Raw genomic sequence first — 19,330 nt, forward strand, 5'->3', positions numbered from 1 at the left:
ACCGTACATTTCCATATTCATCCAATTTCATCCACTGTCAAGCAGAGCAGGACTGAAATACTAGCCAGGTGAGTGTCATCACCAGCTGTAGTTGATTAATATTGTTTGCTTCTCCAATGAAGTGTTTTTCAAAGATTTCACTAAATATTTTTGACGACCGAAAATAAATCGTTTCTCAAGATTTTGATTTGACAGTATAATGAAAGCCAAATCAATTTTTTATGTCAAGCAAGTTCATACTGAAATGATCTCACTATCATAAGCATGCATTCATGGTAGAGCTGGGATTCAAACGTGAGATAAGATTACGGTCTCGACTGTCTAGTTTAAGTCCAATTTCTACCTCGCATTGTAGAGGCAGAAATACCACTTTATTCCAAAAATGAAATTAATCTCATATTAACAGCGTTATTAAAATGCAGTTCAGAGTTATCATGGTCATTTATATAGTATTTATATCCCTCTTGAATTTATGTAAGATAAGCTCAATCTAATATTTTCTGTAAAATGTATGAAATAAGTAAATATAAGCTCTTTAGGAAACTGGCAATGCTCCAGCTCTAAGAACTTTGCATTTTGTTTTAGGAACAAAAAATACTTATATTATCATAATCGTTAGGAAATTTAAAAACTCTACGTCCAACTAAATATGGAGAAAAACTAGACTCTTTCGTAGGACATTTCAAATGTTTTTTTTTTCGTCGTCTAGTATATACTGATTTTATAGGATGCAAAAACAATACGCATACAATGTCATTCCAAAACATAGATTAAGATGTTTTATCCTGAAACGTAGGAACCTTACTTATCTAACGTGTCTGCATGGTAAGACTATTTGCCTTCACGTTCGTAACCAGTTTTTTTTTCTGGGACTGAACGCACTGTCTTACAATTTGTACCTACACTAAGCAGACCAAAATATACCAGATAACTGGAAGCTCTCCAACCAGGTCAATCTATAACAATAAGCTGGAAGCTCTTCTGCTTGGAGCAATAGAACTGGTTTTAAAGAATCCAAAAATTATGCAAGTTACAAAGTATACGGAAATGCCTTAGATATACAGACCTAATATGCAACTCTTCATCCGGATTAGTGTAGTCGACGGGTATCTGGGACAATATTTAGGCCGATTATTGCGACGCTTTTTGATGACCTAGGATTCTCCAACAAAGCCATAAGAAAAAATAAATGTTCTAAAGAGGGTGGGGATAAAAATATATATAGAGGCTGGTTGTACCCCGTTGATACACCCACAGCTTCAAATTTATTGGGTAACATAATTGAGGGTTTTATTAGCTAATGCCGGTTCAAAGGCAATAAATGATTAGAGAGAATGCCTTTTATAAATTTGGCTCACAGTAAGGAACATTTTAAATGCATTTCAGTGTATCGAATGACGACGGACTAAAATGAATTGCCAATGGCCAAAAACCAGTATACATACAATGACAAGATAATTCATCCCTGGCGGGACTCGAAACCGTAACCTTTGGTTTAGAAGTCAAGTGCGCTTTTTTTCTTTCTTTATTTAAAACACCTTTTATACAATATGCAAGTTAAAGTATGCAGTCAGTATTTACATAGTATTTTGTGACGCCATATTACAAAACAATCATTCTACAATGTGATAAACAATTTCCCTTCTATTTTCATTAACGGATTATCTTGTACAAAATATTTTGTAATCAAAATCTGATTTTTGTCTTTGTAATGTTGATACGCATATACTATATATTTTCTAGTGAGATATTGAAACAATCTTTCGATGTCTATTTTTTTCCCCAGTAACGACATGCTGATTCGTCTTTTGTAAATACACAATCAAGCAATGCTCAGAATATAGTTCAAAAAATAACTATTGATTGATTTTGTTTCTTTGTTATATTCTATCATTGGCTTTTGTTCAAAGGAAGTGCTTTTAAGAACACCAACTCTACAATTTTTAGAAAGAATCTCAACTATATATACATAATTCTTAAAAGAGCTTTATTCAGGACATTTCAAAGAAATATGAAATAAATCCTCGTTTCCAACTGGCACACTGGACATAAGTCATTATCAATTTTGTCATAGCATTTCAGTCTCTCTTTTGTAAATATTCGATTGTGCATTAGTCTGTAATACAAATCTGCACAATATGGGGTCTTGAAAGGCAAGTGTATCAATTTCCAGTAGTTAGGCGTTTCCAAACAACATATTTTACTCCAAAACGAAACAGAAGCGGGTTCTTGAAAATAAAGTACATACAAGCGTGTGAAATATTTGTGTTGTACATGAACAGAGGTTATACATTTTGGTATCAACTTTGAGATACATATTATTTCTTCCTTTGGTTACAGTGGGTTTTGATTTTATTGCAACAATACTTCTCCAGCCTAATGGTATACTTTCTATTATGCAATTGTAGTCTTTTTTTATCTATTCGGTTTTGATCTCAGGATTTGATTCGTATATCATTTCTTGAATAGCTCTATAAGGTAATAATCCAGGTACAAATTCATGTGTAATGTGTTGAACACGAACAATTCCTGCTTCTATAAAGTCTGCGAAGAACAAAGTTTTACCAGCACATGTAGTATTAGAATTTAAAAAGAGAGGTTGTTCAAATACATTCCTCACATCAATATATGTGTCGATATTATTTCTAAGTTTTTCCCATGCAGGAAACTTTTCTCTGTAAAATATAGGTAGGGTATTCAATTGTTGCTTATTTAAGGACATGAGAAATCAATTGCTGCTTTTTTAAGGACATGAGAAACAACTCTTTGGTCAACTTCATGTTCAGAACAGTAGATAAAAAGCAATCAAAGGTAGTTTTCCACATAGCATGGCAAATTACATCAAAGTACCTTGTTACAATTTTTTAGCCTGAATGCATACATCTTCATCTGTATATCAGTTAACTGTAGTCCGCCGTTTTGCATATCACCAATTATGGTATAATAGTGGACCAAATGGAACTTCCTGAGCAGATAAATCTGAAAAATAATTGCTTCAATTCATCAACAATCATATCAGGAAGAGGCTGAACTGACTCTATGTACCATACTCTAGAAACTAATGAGGAGGTATTAACTACTGTAACGTTTCCTTGTATCATCAGATATCTCTGTGTCCACAGTTGCAATACATTTTTAATTTTAGACAATCTATCATTCCACTTAAGCTGTTCACATAACTTTGCACATTTTCCAACCTAAGCTCCTAAAATTAAGATGACTTAATCACAAATGTGAATTTGTAATTATTTGCAATATTCATCAGAGAGTTTACCAGATCCACTACATACATGTTCTGTTTTCTCCTTGTTCACTTTTGTATAAGATCCTTTGCAATGCAAGTCAAGTACATTAAAAGATTGATTAATGGATTGTGTATCCGCTAATGGCAAGGTTGTATCATCTGCATGTTGAAAGTTGTATTACTAGACAGTGGGGGTGGAATACCTTTGATATTTGGATTTGCTTTCAGAGCGAGTCATAAGGGTTCTGCTGCTTATACATAAAACATAGCTGATATAGGAAAAGCCTTGTCTGACTGAATTTTTAATTAAAAATGGTTTCGTTAGATGCCCATTGCATTTAACACTGCTTTTAATTTCACTATAAAATGTCTTTATCCACTGAATAAAATAGTCACCAAACCCGAACATTCATAAAACAGAAATCAAATATGAGTGGCAAACTCTGTCAAACGCTTTTTCTTGATCAGTTTTAAAGATATATCCCTCAAGATTGTCTTTCTCAACCATATCTATAATATCTCTTACAGTGACTATATTATTAGCAATATCTCTCCCAACTATACAACATGTCTGAGTTTGAGAAATAATTTTAGGTAATACCATTTTTAAACGTGTAGACAAAATCCTTGCCAAAAATTTAATAATGTACATTAGGTAAACTTATAGGGCGCGAATTTTGCAACCTTCTATTATCTCCCTTGTTTTTATAAATAAGTGATATAACCTCAAATCTCATTGATCTCGACATTTATCTTAACACTGTGAAAAATGTTCAACAGAATATCATATATACAATAATAAAATATACAATACCACCCTACTGTCAATCCGTCCTGGCCGGGGCTTTTATTTTTAGCAATCCCTTTTATAGCTGTATGTATTTCATCAACTATTATTATAGAGTAAAACATATCTTTATCCCCATCAGGTACAGAACAGTTTACAAAATGTAAAAGTGAATCTCTACAATTATCATTAATAGTTAACGAGGAATATAAATATAAAACTGATGCATTTCATCTAAGATTTCAGTTGCATTTGAAATAATTACATCGTCATCATCAATCAATTCATTGATTACAATTTTATTGTGTCGATATTTCTCAAGATTTAAAAGTATATATTATTTACATCGCTTTCAGTTGCACATTTTGCCTTATATCTCAGTAAAACACCCCGACAAAATTCAGTTTCATTGTCACTTAGATGGTGTTTTAGTTATTCATATTTGTTAATGTTATATGGTTCTTTATTGGCAACTTTTACTGAAAATGATTTTAATTTATTTTGCAATCAAAAATATTATTGTAATATTTCCTTATTTCTTCTTGTACAGAATACTTGGGATAATTGTTTTAATTTTGCATTTATTCAGCCCTTCCCTCGGCAAGAATTGATTTCACTCTCTGTACATATTCTTCATCACAAAGAACAATTTTATTTAGGATCCATAGTATCCATAATCCATGCCCTGTTTCCACTTTGCATGTATTTAGTTTAAGGTATACGAAATAATGATCACAAAAGGATGTGTCTGCATAGTAAACGTTCTGCACACTGGAATGTAATTTCGAGAAAATCAAACAATAATCTATCCTACTCTGCTTCAGTTCGCCTAGTACAATATGAGTACCAGGATTTCGTGATCTCCATAGATCGGATTTTTTTTTATCGTAAATAATTTTATAACGCTCACGAACATCTACATCATCAATATGTAAGGCTTTATTATGTCGATCAATTCCAGCTAAAGCTGTATTAAAATCACCACCCAAGATAATGCTATCGCTAGTATTATCATGTAAATATGTGTTTTGGTTCATGAAAAAGTTATATCTTTTCCTCACGATATTTGGAGCTTAGATATTGATTTAATCAATCACTCTATCATCGATAACAATTTTAAGATGTAACATTCTACCCTTCTCAATAATTTATTGTGTCACCTGATTTCTCAAATCTCTTACTACTAAAACAGCAACATCCGCCCTCATATTGTCACCATTACTATAGAATATGTCACCATTCCAAATCTAATGTTCTCTAATACTTTCAGCACACTCATATTTTCTCCTCAGATTCTATTTTTTTCTTTGGTCATATTAACTCTGCTTCTTTCATTTTCTTCCCAACTTTTTCGACTCTCATTTTCTTGTTTTTCATTCTGAGTTTCTTCTTTATCCTCTTCTTCACTCTGTAACGTCAGTATTTCTTCCCTCGTAGCATCATCAACCTGCGAATGAATGACTGAAATGTCCTCTCAGTAACACGTACATGTTTGTGCCTCTTTGTGGCATTTATCGCATATTCTACATGTACACACTATAGGAAAACTTTCACAACTGTCACATCTTTACCTTGTGCAATTCTTAGCTACATGGCCTTGCTCCCCACACTTGTAGCATACAAAATCAGGGCAATCTTTCATAACATCTAGAAAATACCTTTACTTGGTTATCGTGAGCAGCAGAGAGGGTGAACAGACCACTTGCTGGAATGTCCATTTTCGAAAAATAAAGCTTCCTACGAAAATTGAAGATTAAAGGTCAGTAACGTCAAACCGACGCCTTCAACTAAAACCAAGAGTTTTTCGAACTGGGTTAGTATTTTTGTTACTTTATCTTTGTCGTTCGTGTTTTTCTTACTTTTGTTTACCCACCGTGACACTTATTTGTGGTCACATTCTCTCTGCTGCCGAATTGTGTGAGCAATAATCATCATTATTATATCAGTCTCTCAACCAAATATTTTATCAAGACCTATACGATATCGTTATCGAGGATCATGTAAATTTTTGTTGTTATAATCCCGTGTGGAGTAGATTCTGCTTGTGAAAAGAACGTTTTTGAACTTAATCATGTCCATGTCCCCACTACACCACGTCGGATGAATATATCGCGGAGTATGCGTATCAAGTCCATTAAACACAACTAAAATATTACAGTTATCACAGGTATTTGTGTATATCTCTAACATAAGTCACGTCAGGTTTTTTTTGCTGCCTGCCTCGAGAAAATATTCTTGCTGGATTTTATTGTTTGTCCAGTTTTACATCATCGTATACCACGAGTTTATTAAAAAATCCATCGAGGTCATCTACAGATGGGGCTTCATCAATATCGGTGATACAAGCAATAGTATCATTACCGTTCTCGTCCAACAATTTTGCATTTTCATTAAAATCTTTAAGTACATCGTAACATCTCTGATCATCAACTAACGGAGCTCCTGAATACATTTTATCCCATTTGAGCCATTTCATTATCAGATTAAGTAATAATTGCGTTTTTCCAGACCCAGATAGACCTATGACAATTGCTCTGATCGAATTTGGTAGTGATGGATGATGCTTGAAATCAATGACATCCATGTTATACAAATATAGTAAATAATATGGATTTATACTGTGTTCGGTGCAGAGCATACACCCACACAAGTGGATTAATAATAGCATTAACAAAAAAATAAAAAGCGTGCACTTACAGTCAAGTATGTGAAATGTGGTACAAATAAATTTAAATGTATTTCGTATCGTATGAAAACAGGTGGTGATATTGCTACTTCATTAGGAAAATTACCAGGAACTCCATGGGCTAAATACCAAGAAGAAAAATATCTTCCAGGATATAATTATTGTGGTCCTTGAACTCGACTTGATATCCGACTTGACAAAACGAGATCAGTCAAGACCTGAAGAGTATCCAATAAATGCAATGGGCCAAGCATGTCACGTTCATGGTGTAGCGCATAAAAATAAGGTTTTACAACAATGACATATTGCAGATGTGAAGTTGATTCATTCGTTAAATTCCATAAAAAATAAATCTTTCAGAGAATCATTAGCTAATTGATTGGTAAGATCTGCGATGACAGGTAAACTAGTATTAGGAGCCGGTAATTAATCAACCGATTATTCTAAAATAATGGAATCAATTTATTATAGCCCAAGAGGATACTGGAGGGGTAGATCAGCGATTAGTAAACTCGCTAATGTAGCAAATGTTACACATTCTGTTGCTGCAAACTGGTTAGCACGAAAGGCAATTTGGCAAATTTGCTACCACCACCTAAAAAAGTCCGCATGCACATCTTGATGTCAGCACTCCTTATAAAGTTCGTCAAGCATAAATTTTAATTTTACCACACGATACTATTAAAATTGGTAGAATCAATCACGTACATACAAATACGCTTTGACTGTCGATGAAGTTGCAAGTAGATATAACGAAGCAGATCCGTTATCAACTAAAACAGTAACTGAAGTTGTATCAGCTTTTGAACGAATTTATCAATGAGGACCTTTACGATGGCTGCAGTTGCTCCAAGTTTATCCTGGCAATGAATTTCTTGGTGCAGTATCATCTTTGATATAAAAAAAAATTATAACGTGAGAATCAGACGAGGACATTCATCATGATCAGGCAATTGTTGAACGATTTAATCGAACACTTGCTGAGCGGTTATTTGGATATCAATATGCAAAGGAAAGAATTCAGAAAGATATGCGATTTCGCGAATTGGTTGCAAGATTATCAAGTGTGATAGCTGCGTTAAATATTGAAATTACTTTGCGATTTCTATGAAACCTATTAATGCAATTAAAAAATAAACAACATATACCAATACAACGACATGACTTTTAAAAACAAACAGTACTAGGTAATGTTACTTTATGATATTTATATGAACCTGGTGAATTTGTAGGTGGTAAAAAAAGAAGCGACTGATCCTATTTGGACTGTGATGACACATAACATTTCCAGTGTGGTAAGATCTACGGGTAGACCTGCATTCTACAGAGTAGATTCAACTGCTCCTCAACGTGGATTTGTATGTGAACAATTACAAGTAATTCCTGAAGACACACAATTACCACCGCGTTCACTTTTGTAAACTAGCACCTCGACGTCGAATACTTTCAAGACAGGTCAGCATCACATTTTGCGTGTGTGACCAAGACTACTATTAATTCTATCGACGGTAAATTGTCTTGGATTATTATTTGAATACTGCCACAACAGTATTCTGTTACAGCTCGCACTATGATTATTTTGCTCTTGTTTCAATGTCGTGATAAATTCAGCATCGAGATCAAAGTCGCGATTATTTATTTTGTCACACTGTTTATAACTAAAAAAAAACTTCTTACTAGATCGTCGTTAGTTTCCTGAATTTGTTTTTTATTTTCTGTGACTTGAGACACTGTGAGATAATCTACATTAGACCATTAGATACGATCATCTACGATCCAAACACGTGTACCAGAAACAATTAATCCTTGTAATAATGAATTGTCATTGCGTATACTTGCGTCCATAGAGTTTCGTCCATACAGAACGCGCTCTCAACAACATTGACAGTACCTAAAATAACATCATCTAATACAAGATTTTGTTTTTCTGACGATCCTGGTATATCAACGTCGATATTCTGTCTGCTTGTCGTTAACACAATGGTACAAGTATATTTGAAGAAAAAACAATCTTCGTGTTGCATAAATAATTTTTGTTGAAGTGTATCACGAACACGAACTATCTTTCTACTTGCAACTATCAAATAATTTGGTTTCCATAAATTCCAAAATTTGTTTATATGAGTTCTGAAATTATTTCACGCATTATTTCACTCTGAATTGTATTCGGTTGTAGTTTGATTAATTTCGTAAACTCTCTTAATTCTGGATTAAGTACTCTATGATCACTCATTTCTTCATAATAATCCACGAGTTGTTTCAGCCATTTATGTGGAGACAATCCAACAGAAGGCGGTGGTTGACCATGATTGCCACACATTATTACAGCAGTATTTATTTGTCAATAACCAATCAAGAAATATTTCTAACGTTTCTAATGAAACGGTGCATATTTCATCCCAAACAATTATCCTTGGAATATATTTCTCGCCCAATCGTTCATGAGTCCATGTATCTCTGTTCCATCAAAAGTATTTATGATAAGTACATGATTCAATATTTCTTTCTTTCATTTCTCTTGCGCGTCTGGTTGTAGGTGTTAATACAACTATATCGAAATTCCGAAATAATTCAAACACACGAGTTGTTTAACCACAACATCCTGGCCCATTGAGATAAACTGTTATATATGTAGCTACAGGATCAAATACAGATGGCGCCGAGGACAATTTTGATATTTGATTTTTTTAATAATAAATATCCATAATTTCAAGTCGGCGGTTTCAGAATAAATAAATATATTTTCTTGTTTTATTCTTCATTCACCCCATGATGCGTAAGTGTCGATATATATTTGCTCCAGCAATCCTGTATTTTTATTGATATCAAATGAATCCTTAGCGACTCTGACAGCAAACTCAGACACAATATTTATAATCGATAATAGATTTATCTAAAAGTACGCAAGCAATGACGATCTTAAATGAGTAAACTGCGGTCACCATCAATATGACTCACAATTGTACCTAATTTAGTTCCGTGTAATAAATTAACATTACTTCGACTTATAAACGTGTTTCTATTCCTTGTATCAGCAGTTATAAAATCGAGTTCAGCATCATCTATAATCAATCTTGTACAATGTCGTTTCTGATCATGTGATCCTCCTTGATTGAATTTACCGATTACTTTTCTGCCGAGATCTTTTGCAATTTCATTCTAAAAATCAGTCATATCAGGATTTTCATCATCAGAATATTTCTTTTGTGGTGGTAACCAAACTTGTTTCTGCGAACTATATGATATAATTAGTTCACTTACAATCAACGATATCAGTATTTTTACATCGAGCTTATATCGTAACAATACTTTTGGTGTCCACATTGTTTCTGAAAAATGGTTGCCTAACCAGACATAACAAATTGGATGAAGATCTTCGGCAAGTTTAACTCACTAGATATAAGGAAATCCACTCATGTCAAATGCTGGTAATGGTCTATTTGTCGATACTCAGGTCATCTCGTGTGTTGGATGTCCATATTGCTCAAAATACTTAGAACACTCTCCCATACCAAGGAAACTTCCGGGATAACATGAAACCATATCAACCGTGATATCATCCTGATAATCATATCTGGTATTCCATAATACAACGTGTCCGTATTCGACACAACTCGATATTATTTCATTGAGAAATTCAAGCATTTTAGGCTTCTACGATTTTTTCTCTCTTGCAAAAATAAGCCGCTACCGATGGAATCGTAAAACAATTACTGAGTAACTTTTCACGTATGACATCGTCATGTGTGTATTTTGACGCAAATCTTTCATTTCTTCGTGGAGAGATTCTGTGCGATAAATATCTTCATTAGATCGTACAAACTGATCATATTTTCCATCATCGGAAATCTGAAATGACCTTACAGATACAGGGTCGTTCCTACTTATTTCGTTAATGAAATAAAATATATCTCCTTGGTAAAATTTATCAATTCTATTTCGTGGAAATATTGTTACTGCATTGGTCGATGCATGTGCATTATGATCTATAATCTAACTGAAGCTCCTTTTGATTTATATTTTGATTCGTACAAAATCTAACCGGTTATTATTTTTAAAATCATTGGAAATTTTAATTTCTTTCCTAGCTCAGCGACGTTTTCGATAGACGCTCCGGTTTGTCTAACTATTTATGCCCAATCGTTTATTATTTTACGTTTTTTATCTGTTAAACCATTTCGGCGAGTCGAAATTGTAAAATGTTCCCTTACTCGTTTACACTATTTATTTTCGAAACCTTTGTCGGTTTTAGATGATGAACGACGTGTTTATCCTTCAGTGGATATATTGCATAAATAACTGCGGTCACAGGATACGCTCTTTCATAATACAGTTTGGCAATACCAGACAACATTCCTTGTTTGCAGTTGTTACTTAATACGGCGAATTATTCAGTATGAAGGACAGGGTCACATTCGTCACTGATAATCCAAGTATCGTCTACTTCCTTAATAAACTTTACTCTGAGAAAATATCTTTGATTGTCGAGATAAAAAATCGTCGCCGCTCGTTGGGCCTTCATTGTAGCATCAATAACACCGGTGTTGCGTATGGTTTTAAATGATGACCACACATGAGATGCATCATCGTTACTAAAATCATTTTTAGCATTACGAATATTTTTCATCCAAGTTTCCGTCGGATTAGTCAGAGATCGTCTTCTTGGGTCAAAGATTCTTCTTTCAAATGCAAATGGCTTATGATAGGTCCTTCAATTCTCTGTAACAAAGCTTGTGTAAATGAATTATGTGGACTTCACTTACAAAATGTACAGAGAGGGAGTTTAGGACCTACACCGTGTTTGAAATGTGTTGTTGGGGTTACGATAAAACGCAGTTGTGTGTGCAGTTGGTGGTAAAAAAAATACTGAAAAGATATTATGATAAAAATACAACACTGAAAATAATGATAAAGTTATAAAAAGCACAGATGATTATCTAGCCAGATTTAAAAATAATAATTTTAAGACAAAGAATCATTTAAAGAAATAGTATTATTTTAGAAATGGAGCAAAACGAATTTGTGAAACATCCTATCATCAAGAATTATGAAGCATCTCGTGATGGTGTAATATAATTCTGTCGACTAAAATGTTTTTTAAATCTGTAAATACAGAAACTGGTGAAAAATTAATATTGAAATCAATTAATGAAGCTGGAAAATATTAAGGTATTTCAATGCGTTATGTAAAATATGTTGCAGATAATATTACCAGATCTGCTTTTTCGAAGAAATATAAACAAAAAAAAGTTTCACTTTTGTTCAAGGAAGATAAAGCTGTCTCCGGTAGAGTAATTAAGTAGTTATCTCGCTTGTTACTGCGTAATTGACCTCATTATTTTGTCATCGTAATTAATTATATACAAATATTCAGTAATTTAACCATCTATGTGTTAATTAGTATCAACGAAGTAATATGATTTTGCAATAGTTCAAATTATTGAAAGGATATTTACATCTTAATTTCGTCTCCCTTGACAAAATCAATCGGCTGCTTTTTAATGCAGTTGTTATTTCTAGATCTTTCTGCTATACAGAAATACATATATTTTAAACCTGACTTAGTCAATGGCAGAAATGTATACAATATATTATTATTTAAACACGATTTGTTCTGGAAAATGGAAAATAAATCCACGCCGTTGTTTATTTGTAGGAAATCCAGCATAGGTAACTTCATAATAATTTCTGAATTATATATGTGTAAGATATATTTGTATGGCAATGCTAGAGTGTTGGATTCTCATATGCGAGGTCCGGTGTTCAAATCACGTGACTGACAACTGTCGACGGTGGCGATATTTCGCAATTTTTCATTAAAAATGTTAGGGTCCACCGCAGGCTCGAACTTCAACAGAAACATTCACCCTCCCCAACATGTATTTGGTACTCTTCCGAGGTCGATTACTGGTGTGTGTGTGTGTGTGTGCTTGTATGCGTGTGCAGAAATCTATTGAACGTAGAGAAGGCCGCGTATATATATTGTGCCGTCTCTAGACTTACGATTGTATATAATATGCTGTAAATAGCTTAATATAATGCTGTAAATATGCTGCTATTATGTTTTGTTCTGTCCTTAAAATTAAAATTTTATATTCGCTGTAAATATCTATAATATATATAATGAACTTTGAAAATATTAATGTTATTATTTCTTCAGTTAAAAAAAAAATTAAAATTTTACGGTATAGAAATTGAACTTGATCCAGAAAAAATATTTATGATTTTGAATCTTTGCAAACACGAACGTTAAAAGATAGATACACATTACCAGCAGATGATATATTTACTGAGCTCATCCAACAGTGTATGTTCCAATCTTTGGCTATGGTTAATGATATAGAAATTAAATAAGTTGTACCTCGTGCTCGATTGAAAAGATTAGATCAAATTTAGCTAAGGTGAGAAGAAAAAGAGTATCAACACGCGCGTTGAAATAGTTTGTCAGATCGTGAACGTTTAAGTGATTGTAAAAGTGAAAGTACTGTCAGTGACTGTAGTAACGTCATTAAGGGTGATTGTGAAATTGAAAGTAGTCACAATGAAAAGTTATGGCAACTCGGGTTCCTGTCGTGGCTAGTGAAAGTTAATAATTATCCTTGACTTTGTCAATTAATTTTTTAAATTATATTATGTAATTTTTTCTTTTATACTGTTTTTGATGAGCTTTTCACAATTTTTAATGGGGCCCCGAGTGGTCGAGTGGTCTAAAGTGCCCTTCGTCATGGATCTCACCTCTTTCTGCGTGGGTTCGAGTCTTGGGCTTGGCCAATGTGGGTATGTGAGAAAGCAAATACCGTGGGTCGGTCTCTCTTTCCGGGGTTTTCTCCGGTTCTTCCTCCACCATTAATACTGCCGCAATGTATAGTCTATCTTGTGCTGAAAATGGCATTAAACCCCATAACAACAACAACAATTTTTAATATCTATTACTCCACCAAATTACATTAATCTGACTGATTTTTCTTATTTTATGTACTATTTTCTGCGATACACTAAAATATAAATTCTGTTTTACTTCCTGACTGAATATCACTATGATCTTACATATTAATTAATATCGAGAATGTTCTTGTCTTAAATCAAGTAAATGGTTATTTTGGTAAGTATGTTTGCAACGTATTCTTGATAATAACGGATAATGATAACGTAGATAAACCGGATTAATGCGTTCTTGTACAATCAAATATCCAGGAGGTACTTAAGGTATAAATGAATGCAAAATATATCCTTGCTGTGCCTGATTGGATGTTTCAAGATCAATTTGATAGCACCTGTCAATTACGTCGCATGATAGATTGACTGCAATTGTTGATGTTATATTAATAAGTCCCGGTGAAATATGACGGCTTTCACCGTACGGATTATTGTTAGGTCTGAGAATATCTCCTTGTGGATTTATTTGTCTCCATGCGACTAATATTTTTGGGAAATGTTCACTCATAATATTATTGACTTTTCTTTTGAGTCTGTCAGTTTCAAATACTGGTATTACAAACCTTGGTAATTCTGCTTCAGTTAATCGAGGGGTGGGCAAACTACGGCACGCGGGCCGCATGCGTCCCGCCAAGGGTTTTCATGCGGCCTAGGAACAAGTCATCATTCGCAATGACTATGTTTATGTTATTCTATATATCAAATACATGTGCTTCTTTTGAAGTTTAAGTTGAAGTTTTAAAATATTAACAACATATTAACAACTGAAAATTAATTATGATGTTATTTAAAAAAAAAAACTTTTGTTTTTGCGATTTCAGATATTAATTATTTTACTTAATGAACTATGCGGCCCTCGACAAGGTGTAAATTTGTGTATGCGGCACTTGCACTGGAAAGTTTGCCCACCTCTGATTTAATCTATAATAATCGAGAAATATTTCTTTACTATAAGTTTCTTTTTTATTATATTGTGGTATTGCATATTTCTGCCTTAGTTATATGCTCAATACTGTTTTAATTAATATAGTCAAGGTCTGATACAACTTGATTTAAATGTTGCATTTTTTCAATGATTTTCATTTTATAGATCGTCATTAGGATACTCCAGAATATAATTTTTAAATAGACTTACTAATGTCTTGGGCACAGTTATATGTTCATTTCTAATTTTATTAGTTAATGAATTTAATGTTTCTTCATTAACAGTATAAAATCATTCCACCGATCTGACCATACTAGTAAAATAGAGAACATAAAGATTAGGATGTAATGGAGATTCTTCTTCGTAATATTTTGGAGTTGTTATACATTTTTTCTTATCTATAAAGAATTCATTTAACTTCGGTTCCGGCGGTCCTTGATAAACAGGCGTAATTTAAGGCCAGCCTAACACTGATCGGATGGATGATTGACAAATATCTACAACATAATCTGGTGAATTTATTTCTATGGCAGCTGATAATGTTAGTTCATGAACAGTAATAGCTATTTTCGATTCACTTCTAGTTATGGGCTTACCTCAGCGCTGGAATTCATCTTTGATTTGTTCAGCTTGATAATTACTAGTAGGTATACTCATAACTTGCCAATGGGGTTTCCATCATCTTTATTTTTATTTGCACATTTAGATTTATTAAGGCAATCTGTCGTTGATATATATTTTCTAGCCCGTGTAGCTAGACTGCCTGCTGGTGGTTACAGAGCAATCGCTGTTATTTTCTCAGACAAACAGTGCCACTTGAAATTGTTGGTGGGCGAATAAGAGTAATTTATGCTCTAGTAGAAAACATGTAATTAAATCGCTCACCATATTTGTAATGTCATATCATCATGTTAGTGTCATTCTGATTCCTGGTCAAATTACAAAGCTCCAATAAAATTCAGTAAAGAACTGTGGAATAAAAATATCACTTAAAAAAGATCAGATCTCAGGTGGTCAAAATAAACTATCATTGCCAGAACGTTATCTGAGGCATTAAACTCAATCTTTCTGCAATTGCCATCAAAGATATTCAATCAAGATTTCAAAAGCCGCTGCACTTGCGGCTGCTGGAGATATTGGTGGATTAGCAGCAAAAAAAAATAATAATAACAGGAAAAGAAATAAAATGTGGAAGGGGTCTAAGATTACCCGGAACTCCTTATCGGTACAAAAAATGTATGAGATATCCAGGAACACTTCGTTAATTCTACCTTTGTCAAATTTTGATTTACTTGATTATGCGAAAACATCAAACATCAAACAATTTAGAGGTGTTTTTATGCGTGATCAATTAACAAAATAACCAAATAATATTGAAACAGGCAATATTAATCTTGATAAAAGTGCCGGTCCTGGTACCCATTGGGTGGTATATGCAATTGATCCACGTCGAATTATTTATTTTGATTCGTATGGAATGGCTCCACCTAAAGAAATTTTAAATTACGTAAACACAATAAAAACTCCAATTTGGTATTCAACATTACCAACACAAACAATATCCGATCTACCAATATGTGGCCGTGAAATAATTTCTGTACTCGACGATGTATCATCATCAACATTACCACGTCATAAAGTCGTGCACGAGTATACAAGTATACGCGTCGTTTTAAACAGATCTTAAAGTATAATGTTTGATATTTATGGAAGAGCTTCCTCTAAACAAAAACAAAACCAGACGGAATAACTCATGAAAATATAAGTTAACAGATTAGTGATAAAATATCTGAATTATTAAACCTTTCCAATGTAGATCCAAACGAAGTTGTTGTATTCCAAGAGAAGCAAGGAAAATTGAAAATTAACAATCCTTCATTGAAAGATATTATCGTTAAAATTAATGGAGAAACTGAAAGTTGCATAGCTGTGTTTGATAATAACGGAAAAATTAAACCCGGTGTTATTATGTCAACGATATTAGATAGTATTCGTGGTCGAGTACAAAAATCCGGAGTTACAATGGCTGGTTCTTTCAATATGTATAATAATACAATTACTGATCTTGGAGAACCAGAATCAGACAATGATGCTGTAACGACGAAATACATCCTTCCAATGATTAACTCGTTAGTTTCAGGAAGTAATGAAATAACCTCATTTAGAACTGATTATTCTAGTCATGTACAATTGTTTATGAGTTTTCGTAGAAACATAAATAGACCCATTAATGAATTTTTGGGAAGTCCACCAGCTATCGATATTAAACTCTCTGACATAAAACAATACCGATAGTTTAGTATAAACAGTAGCGTTTGGACATGCATTACAGTCACCAATTAATAAATCTGTCAAACATCGCACTGAGGTTACCGGTTTATACAGGCTGTCAGTACTTGGCGTTGCAACATTTACAATATCTATTACAATTTCACGGCGTTATCCACATCTGACTCCGTCAGGTGGACCTCTGGGATTTATGTTATTGATGTTGGAGCAAAACGACGAGGAAACATTTACTGTAGAACCCGAAGAAGGAAAGGAAAACATCGGCTTGATTTACTATTGGTGTCTAGAATTAGTCGCCAAATTCCCACCTAATTAAAATATATTTAACATTCCGATCAGCATTCAACGTGCAGCGCAACATTACAGATATAATCAAACACATGAATGGCAAACAAAAATTAAAAAAAAATATCGTTGAGCATATACATTGAAAGTATAATATCGCAGACGTATAGTTGTTGTTGACAGAATTGTGTATAAGGCGTCTGCTGTTATTGCTGGAACCGGTGAATTATTATCAAGAATAACACCATAGCTGGCGATGGCACCTTATTAATATTATTGCAAAAAATATATGTAAATGCACAAAATGCAAAATTACATAACTATATAACTATATTACACACATCGACGCTAGCATACTCCAAATTATCTTCGTTAATATCAACAAGTCTAAGTGATGGAAAATATCAGATTTTGAATTTACACAGATGATTGGAATTTACAAGTAAGTAATTACTGTGATAGAATCCACGCCAGATTTAAATAATAATAATAATAATAATAATAATAATAATAATAATAATAATAATAATATCCAATGAAAAGTAATAGATTGGATATTATGTTGTATTCTGCTGAGATATCTGCAAACCAGTGTCAACATTTCGATCACGCCCCATAAATGTCATCAACCGATGATAAGCAGGGTGCAACATGATTTTGTTCAAAATTTAACTAAACGTCTTCAGCGTGTTCTTGGTGTCCATTTATCCTAAAAGCAACTCCAGAAACTCCAACTTTGTCAGATATCACTGGACTTCGTTCCTGGGAATCTATTCTAGTATTTTCCTGAAAAGCAATAAATATATGTATTGGTGCAAATGTCCTTGTTGTGTTGATATTTGCCATGTAAATAAACCAACCGCATTACTTTGAACGCTATCTGAAGTCTGTGTGTGTATGCGTGATTAGGAATTTTTCAGTCATATCGCTACGATGTCTGCAGTGTGGCAGTTTATAGTGATGTCTAGCACTGGGGCATCATGCCGCAGACATGTAGCATGATGTCCGACCCAGTCACAATATCCTGACACCAGGCCGGCCAGCCCTAACACTAACATCTTAATGCTGAGCGCCTAGCGAGGCAGCTGTTAGTACCATTTTGTAAGTCTTTGGTATGACTCGGCCGGGGTCGAACCCACTATCTTTAGTCATTATCGACCATGATAACGATGATTTAGCACCTGAATTCATAAAAGCAAGTAGTTTGTCTTCTTCAGCTAGCGATGGAGTCATTTCCGGCATCCACAGTGACAGTTGTGTTAGTATTACTTTACCAACATTAACTGCGTTGGGTCGCCCGATTGCATCATTGTCAGTGGCTTTTCTTACAAATACCACAGTGTGTTTAGCTCCAAATATAACGTTTCTAACATTTCTACAAAATCCAAATGTATGTGATAATGAAATTGTACATGAAACATTTTCGTCTCCATTTAACATTGATCTACTATCGGCAGAACCTAAGTTGAAATTTTCGTTCATCGATGCAACTTCAGTTCCAGCTGCGTTTAGTGTTAAGTTATTACTCTCAGGCTGATCATTGGTATCCTTTGCAAACATCATTGACGGACCAGCTGACCTCGAGTAATCATCGGAATATCTTGCAAGACCAAGTATTGTTGTGGCAACATCAACATTTTCGAGATATGTTTCAATATTTTTTCCATCATTCATGTATATAGCACTGTTAAAAAATGCCATAACACCATTATTAAGAAAACCAGGCTGATCAATAATTCCGTACGCTGTATCATCTGCTTTCAAACGTCTACCTTATACTTCAATAAATGCTTCAGCAGGTAAAAACTATCTGCTTGTATCTTGAACTTGTAATTCGATTCGACCACGCTGATTTGGTACACGTGCGTCATAAGAATACTAATGATAATCGCGCATAGATTCATCTTTTAGAACTGGTGCGTCCATATCAAACGCTGGATCGGATATACGCTTGAACATTTTAAAATAATTAGTATCGTCTAACACGAAGACCACTTCCTGCTATTAAACTTGCCGTTATATTTTTTTCTGACTGGGATATATTAGCCAACTCTGTTAGGTTTTGTTATGCAGCTTGATTTATTATTTTACTGATATTTGCAGGCATACTTTCAGTACTGGGTAATTTTACTGGTTGTGGTTTTCTTCGTACTAATTGAGCTAAACTTTCTTTGATTG

At 33.7% G+C, this 19,330-nt stretch overlaps 1 long non-coding RNA gene across 2 annotated transcripts in view; it reads right to left on the reverse strand.

Annotated features, from left to right (window-relative positions):
• Positions 1 to 19,330, reverse strand: part of LOC149787458 (uncharacterized) — a 68,390-nt gene that overhangs the window by 11,613 nt on the left and 37,447 nt on the right. For both annotated transcript variants that reach the window (XR_016424365.1, XR_016424364.1), the window contains exon 2: positions 2,851 to 2,979. This is a non-coding gene — a long non-coding RNA (uncharacterized LOC149787458). The remainder of the gene's footprint in view (positions 1 to 2,850; positions 2,980 to 19,330) is intronic.

Source organism: Sinohyriopsis cumingii, chromosome 11, assembly GCF_028554795.1.
Source record: "Sinohyriopsis cumingii isolate HCF-2022 chromosome 11, ASM2855479v2, whole genome shotgun sequence".
Taxonomy (NCBI): domain Eukaryota; kingdom Metazoa; phylum Mollusca; class Bivalvia; order Unionida; family Unionidae; genus Sinohyriopsis; species Sinohyriopsis cumingii.